The sequence below is a fragment of the Trachypithecus francoisi genome, unplaced genomic scaffold (genome assembly GCF_009764315.1).
Source record: "Trachypithecus francoisi isolate TF-2019V2 unplaced genomic scaffold, Tfra_2.0 Lachesis_group2, whole genome shotgun sequence".
Lineage (NCBI taxonomy): Eukaryota > Metazoa > Chordata > Mammalia > Primates > Cercopithecidae > Trachypithecus > Trachypithecus francoisi.
In genome coordinates, this window is record NW_022681465.1 from 82280498 (window position 1) to 82287727 (window position 7230).

The window sequence follows — 7230 nt, forward strand, 5'->3', positions numbered from 1 at the left end:
TTGTGGCTGGGTGATTTATAAAGAAAAGAGATTTAATTGACTCACAGTTGTGCATGGCTGGGGAAGCCTCAGGAAACTTACAATCATGGTGGAAGGCACCTGTTCACAGGGCGGCTGGAGAGAGAATGAGTGCAAGCAGGGGAAATGCCAGACACTCTTGAAACCATCAGATCTCGTGAGACTCACTCATTATCATGAGAACAGCATGGAGAAAACTGCCGCCATGATTCAATTACCTTCACCTGGTCCCACTCTTGACACATGGGGATTATAGGAATTACAATCCAAGGTGAGATTTGGGTGGGGACACAGAGCTAAATAAATGATATCACTGGATAGAGAATACAGTAAAATAGAAAACATGGTCTACACCCTGTCTCTCAGCCTAGAACATAAAGCCTGGAAGAAGGAGTGAGAGATTTGAGTACATGATGAGAAATCAGAATTGGGTGGAAGGCAGTTAGAAAAAATGAGCAGATGAAGCAAGAGGAGTGAAGAAGAAAACTGGATTGCATTTTCTAAAGAAGGAATATTGAAAAGTTTCAGAGTTAGTAACTCTAGCTTTAAAATTTTAATTGTAATGTAAAAGTGAAAATATGCCAAAAATTTCTGAAGCAACCCTAGGAATAGGATGTTATTCCCCAGAGAGAATATATGCAGGTTCTATTTTACTGTACTCCCTCCCAGCTGCCCCCTATGATCCTTAGTTGAGCTGCCTCAGTTAAGGATCATGTTCCAGTGATGGTTTGTCTGAATGTCTGTCTGTATTCTAGACCACAAGTCAGAAGTTCAAAGGTGGAAATTCAGTTCATACTCTGTTTTGCAATGGTTATTGTGTTGCTCAAAGGTCACAAATAGATTGAGTAAATAAAAACAGTATTTTTTTAAAATTAACTTCCTGAAACATAATCTGGTACTGAAAGGTGTTCTGAGTTATTTTTAGAAAAATTATAAATGCTACTAAATTAGGGTCTATGTTTTCCAGTTGCTGTTATTTAGAATTATATGTATTCTAGTGTCATAGTTTCCTTTGGTTGTTTTTCCTTTTTATGGAATTCCTAACATATCCATTCATTTTTTTTTTTAATTTTTTCTCAAACTGTCTTCCAAACTAACCTTTCCTTTGAACCTGTGTTTCTTAATTGTCAATGCGATAAAATGTGTTGATTCCTTTGTTTTGTTCCTGCATTCTTTTTTTTTTTTCCTTTGGAAGTCAAATTTTATTATATGAGATGGAATATAATATTGAGATTACTTATTACTTAGGCATGGGATGGGGGCTTTTAACAACGGATTCCCGCATTCTTTAAACAAACAAACAAACAATTAAATGGAAAGAAATGTGTCAAGGTCACTATTAAGAATAGAAAACAGAACTCTAAAGGAAGATTGCTACCAAGAGAATTGTTTCTAAAGCCAGAGAAAATCACTATGATTTTGTTTTTCTTTGTGTGAGTCTTTTTCTACACATTGATTGTGGCTGTGCCAAGTAACAGAAGGGAAGAGAAAAGCCATTTTAGGACACGCCTGGCAGCATGCAGGTGATTTGGGGCACAGAGGAATTCCAGATCCGCCCACCATAATAGAAGTAAAAAAACCACAAGGCCAGGAAGAGACAAGGAGGAACAATTGAAGACCATTCCAGGCAAGAGATCAGGCCTAATAAGCAGATGCTAACTGGAAGTTCAGTTAAGTCAGAATGGAATCTGGGGCAAGAAGAGAAAAGCTGTCAGAGTGAATGAATTAATTTTATAGAGAAGTATAATGCCACACCCATCCAGGTTTATAATCTCAATATCAAATAACAATCATTCTTCAAGCCTAAATCATAGCTTCTTCTGGAATTCTTTCTTGACAACCTCGAAGTGACATGTTTTCTTCTAGGATCCTTTAGTTCTCAAGGGTGCACTTCTCATTTGTTAGCCAACATAGCCTACCTTGTGTCCTGGTTACTTTTCTTGTGTTATGTGTGAACTCTCTTGTGTTGAAGCTTTTACAATTTCTTTTTTGCAACTTCTAGATTGTTTGTATTTTACTTAAATAAATATTTAACTACTACAGTGACAATTACATCATATGATCATCGGATGACATCAAAATCCCTCCTGTGAGTAACACTGTTATCATCTCAAATCAAGTTCAAAAGATAAAGACTCTATTTCTAGCACCTTGCATTGTGTACAAGATTGGTAAATTGATGCCATGTCATTGGCTTATGGAAGGTGTTCATAAACCAGTCCCAGACATTCTCAGATCAGTTGTATTTCCTTGGTATGCTTCACACTTTCACGCTACCTGAAATTATTGTGTTCCCCTCTTTTGTATTTTTCTCCCCACTAAATTGTAAGCTCTGTGTGTGCTAGGAGGCTTTCTGTTTTGTTCACTGACAAATCTTTAGGGCCTAGAAGAGTAGCACTTATCAGGCACTCCATATCTTTTGAATGGAAAAACTACTGTTGATTCTAACCAGATAATATGAAGCCCTATATTCCAAAAGTCTGGACAGAGCTTATTAAATTAGGGCCTTAGTGTAAGGAATTAGGCAAGGTCTCTATTGATGTAGAAAGATGTTAAAAGGTGCAAAAGCAAATATGCCATAGGCCTGTCGTAAAAAGGAGAAATACTTTTAGGAAGAGGATAGTATACCTCTCAAAGACCAACAGGAAGCTTCCAGCTTTCTATTTACCTGGTAAGTTGAATTGTTATCAGTTGTATGGTCTCTACTGTATTTTATGCCTACCAACATTGATGTTCAAAGTTGTCTTTACAATTAGGCTATACATTTAGTTACACTACTCATACAATTATCCATAGCAGAACGTCAGCCATTTGTCTTGCTTTTTGAAGTCCATCCTTCCATGTTACCTCCTTGGTTTATGTACATTATAGGAGTAACTCATAAAGGACAAAGTGCTCACACGCTGGTCTCTGTTCCCTACTGCACTTCAAGAGTAGAAGCGTAAGTCAGTGCAGCCACAGAAGAGAGCAAAATGACACTAGTATATATGAAGATAGTCACATCCCAAGCCTTGGGGAAATCTGCATGTACATAAAAAGACATATACAAGAAAGTTCTTTGCAGCCTTGTCAATAAAAGCAACAAATTCGACATAACTTAAAGTTTTATTAACTTGAAAACACATAAATACATCATGATATATTCACACCAGGGAATATTTCTCAGCAGTCAAAACAAATGAATTACTGCTATATCTGTCAACATGAATAAATCTAAAAACATAATGTGGAGTGGAAAAAGTTAGATATAACACACTTTGTATACAGTTTAAAATTGCAAAAAGCACCATAAAATTTACATATGCATAAATATATAGCAAATGCTAATGAGAGAATAAGTCCTGATTTAATAAGAGTGCTTACTTCCATGAATAGAAGAAAGGGAGTGGATAAAATAGAAGAAAATACAGACTCACAAATGTATATGTAATGTTTAATTGATTCTTTCAAAGTTTTCCAGAAAAAATATTTCATAATATTAAGGTAGTTATGCACAAGAGTGTTATATCACTTAATGTACTTGCTGTATGGTTGAAACATTGAAATAATAAATACTTATTTAAAAAAAGTTATTTCCAGCCCCGGCCCCAGACCCTACAGCCACCAAGATGTTGATGACTAAGAAAAACCAGATTGCCACTTATGAAGTCTTTTTTAAGGAAGGAGTCACGGTGGCCAAGAAGGATGTCCACATGCCTAAGTAGCCGGAGCCGGCAGATAAGAATGTGCCCAACGTTCACTCACGAAGGCCATGCAGTCTCTGAAGTCCCGAGGCTACGTGAAGGAACAGTTTGCCTGGAGACATTTCTACTGTGACCTCGCCAGTGAGGGTATCCAGTATCTCCGTGATTACCTTCACCTGCCCCCAGAGATTGTGCGCAGCCGTCCAGAGACTGGCAGACCTCGGCCTAAAGGTCTGGAGGGAAAGCGACCTGCAAGACTCACAAGAGGTACGCCGACAGAGAAACCTACAGGCGGAGTGCTGTGCCCCCTGGTGCCTAAAAGAAAGCTGAGACGGGGGCTGCGTCGGCAACCGAGTTCCAGTTTAGAGGTGGATTTGGACGTGGACGTGGTCAACCACCTCAGTAAAATTGGAAAGGATTATTTTTCATTGAATAAACTTACAGAGAAAAAAAATTTGAAAACCCAAAGAAAAAACAGTGTATTCACAAAAAGTGAGTTAAAGTTATTGAGGTTGAAATAAGACTGGCAGAAGGAAAGGAAAGGAAGTGAAACTGAACAAGATAGACAAGGTGGAGGAGAGCTTGAGAAAGAGATCCAGAGAAATAGGTAAGACCTGAAAGAAAAGATGAACTGGGAAAGTCTCAGGTGATAAAGGATGAGAACGGAGAAGTCACACCAATTCAAGGCAGTGGCTCATGAGTCAATGGGAAACAAAATGGAAAACAGAGCCAGCACCGTCTGCAGACCACAATAGGAATATCAGCAAAGACGTGTATACATCACTGTAAAGCAAGCAGTATGAAAACATGATTAGTTCCCTTCGTAAGGGTTGATATGCTAGGATAAAGTTAAGAACATTCTAGGAGCCAATTAGCAAAATGCTGCTATTAGAGTGTCTGGAAGAAAACTATTGTTCTTATTGTTTCTCAAATCTAGTTTAATTGTGCTAGTAGAATGGTGCAGTGATATATGAAATGTAGTAATGGCTCACCCCCTTCCACCTTCATAGGTAAGAGGAGGTAAAAACAAATCGATTGTCTTTCCATCAGAGCAATGAAAGAAGGCAGGGTGACACAATAATGAATCAATGCACGCCAAAAGATTCTATGGCAACATCAAGCAACAGCAGCAACTTTACACAGAGAAATGGGTCTCCACTGGACATTCAAACCAGGATAGTTGATTGTAAATCTATGACTCACCAAAATGTAGAAAATCTTACCTGTCAATGGGAACTAGAAGAATATTACAGTGAGCCAGGCTGCCATTTATTAAATGGGAACTTGCTGACAGGTATCATATTTCTATTAGGGAAGGAAAAAAAAAACAACCTTCTTGGGAATTTCTATTCATATTAACTGCCTAATCTGACTGTGAACCCTTGTTTTTGGCCAGGGAAGAAAAAATCTGATATCTTTTCACAGGACGATTTCTCTTCTTTGAGTAATCTAGAAAGCAAGATAAGAGAGAAAGAAGCATAGAGAACAAGAGAGAAACAGAGAGTGAATGGCAGAGAAATTGAGAAAATAAATGCCTCCAACCAGAATCAGATCCATCGCCAAGAAAATATTGACAGCTATTTTTTCATTAAGGAAATCATAGAAGCTTTTAAACTTCAGACTCTGTTGAACTCTGTAAAAAATCAACTCTGTGCTTTCCTTGTCTATCCTGAAGTGTCACTAAAAAATAAGAACTCATTCCATGAGTTGGTTAACTACCCCCAATGTACCTGTTAATTGACTATTTAGATTAACACTATTTTGGAACAAAGAACTCTTTCTCAAGATTTTTAATGTTTTTAAAGTAAATACATAGAATTTGAATAATTTAAGACCTTCAGTGTTAGCCTTTGAAAAACGTAAAAGCATAAGTAAACATACTTGCGGATAGCCTCTAAAATAGTTTCTTCTTAAGAATAATTAATTATTAAACTTGTCTGTACCAGATTATTTATTTTGGGTTGTTTTGACTCAGTTTTGTAGCCATGTTATCTGCTGTGATAGTCAGTTTTTTTGACTCTACTTTTTTTTTTTTGAGATGGAGTCTCGCTCTGTCGCCCAGGCTGGAGTGCAGTGGCCAGATCTAGGCTCACTGCAAGCTCTGCCTTCCCAGGTTCATGCCATTCTCCTGCCTCAGCCTCCCGAGTAGCTGGGACTACAGGTGCCGCCACCGCGCCCGGCTAGTTTTTTTTTGTATTTTTAGTAGAGACGGGGTTTCACCATGTTAGCCAGGATGGTCTCAATCTCCTGACCTCATGATCCGCCCATCTTGGCCTCCCAAAGTGCTGGGATTACAGGCTTGAGCCACCGTGCCCGGCCTTTTTTAACTCTATTTTTAAATGCTGTAGCTTTAATTTTGTCCAAATTTATTCTACACAATTTATAGGGCATTTGCAGATACCCAGTTCCCTAATGCAGCAGTCCTGACTCTTGGCTTATTTGCTTATTACAAAGCAACAGATGTGATGGTAAAGGTGATGGGGAGTAAACAGTACAATTGACTGTTTTTAAGTTTTACATTTCAACTAGAAGTTAGTACATTTGATTCTGCATTAAAATAATGGGATATGGTTGTAATATACCATAACATTTATGTCTAGAAATGCCAAGGCAACAAGTCAAATGGCTCCTCTAAACTAGTCCTCATTTTAGAAAATCAGAAGACTTTAGAATTCTGTCTCATAGTTCAATTCCCATGTAATGGACATTATTGACAGATGATATTCTAGACTGAAAATGTGAAGTGTGGCCCTTTTTTTTCTTTAGAAACTGTTGATTCAATAACTGAAAAAGTCTTACTGCCCTAAAACACTTGCTTTTATCAAGCTTCATTTTATTTCCCTGTATCCTTTTTTTAAAGTTTTTTTTTTTTTTTTTATCAATATACTTTAAGTTTTGGGATACATGTGCAGAATGTGCAGGTTTGTTACATAGATATACAGGTGCCATGGTGGTTTGCTGCACCCATCAACCCGTCATCTACATCAGGTATTTCTCCCAATGCTATCCCTCCCCTCGTCCACCACCCCTCAACAGGTCCTGTTGCATAACGTTCCCCTCCATGTGTCCATGTGTTCTCATTGTCGAACTCCCACCTATGAGTGAGAACCTGCACTTGGGAACAACCTAGTTCAGAACAACTCCTGCTTCTAAGGTCTTGACAGCCCTCAAAATAATTCATGACTACTTCATTTTCTGTCTCTAGCTTTCCCTACTCTAGGATGCTTATCATTAACGTTTGTCAGCAGCACCTCATGGACACAATACACAGACCCTCCATTACCCTGATTGTCCGTGTGCCAGACCACTTTTGGCTCACATTCAGGATGGTAGTTAAAATTCCTGAGCTTTGGAGACAGAGAGAGCTTGGCTGAAATCTCGGCTTTGCTACATTTTAGCTCCATGGCTACTTAGGGGGATGTCGATCACCCCAGGCCTCCTTCACTGAACTTCCCCTTGAATTGCAGCATCTATACCATTTCCTCCGCAGGAGTGTCCTCAGACTTTAGAAGCCTCCTTTGCCTGCCAA

The 7230-nt window shown here is 38.5% G+C and overlaps 1 pseudogene; it reads left to right on the forward strand.

Annotated features, from left to right (window-relative positions):
- The first annotated feature begins 3626 nt into the window (after nucleotides 1-3626).
- LOC117064481 lies at nucleotides 3627-4186 on the forward strand (annotated as a pseudogene).
- Nucleotides 4187-7230: the final 3044 nt, after the last annotated feature.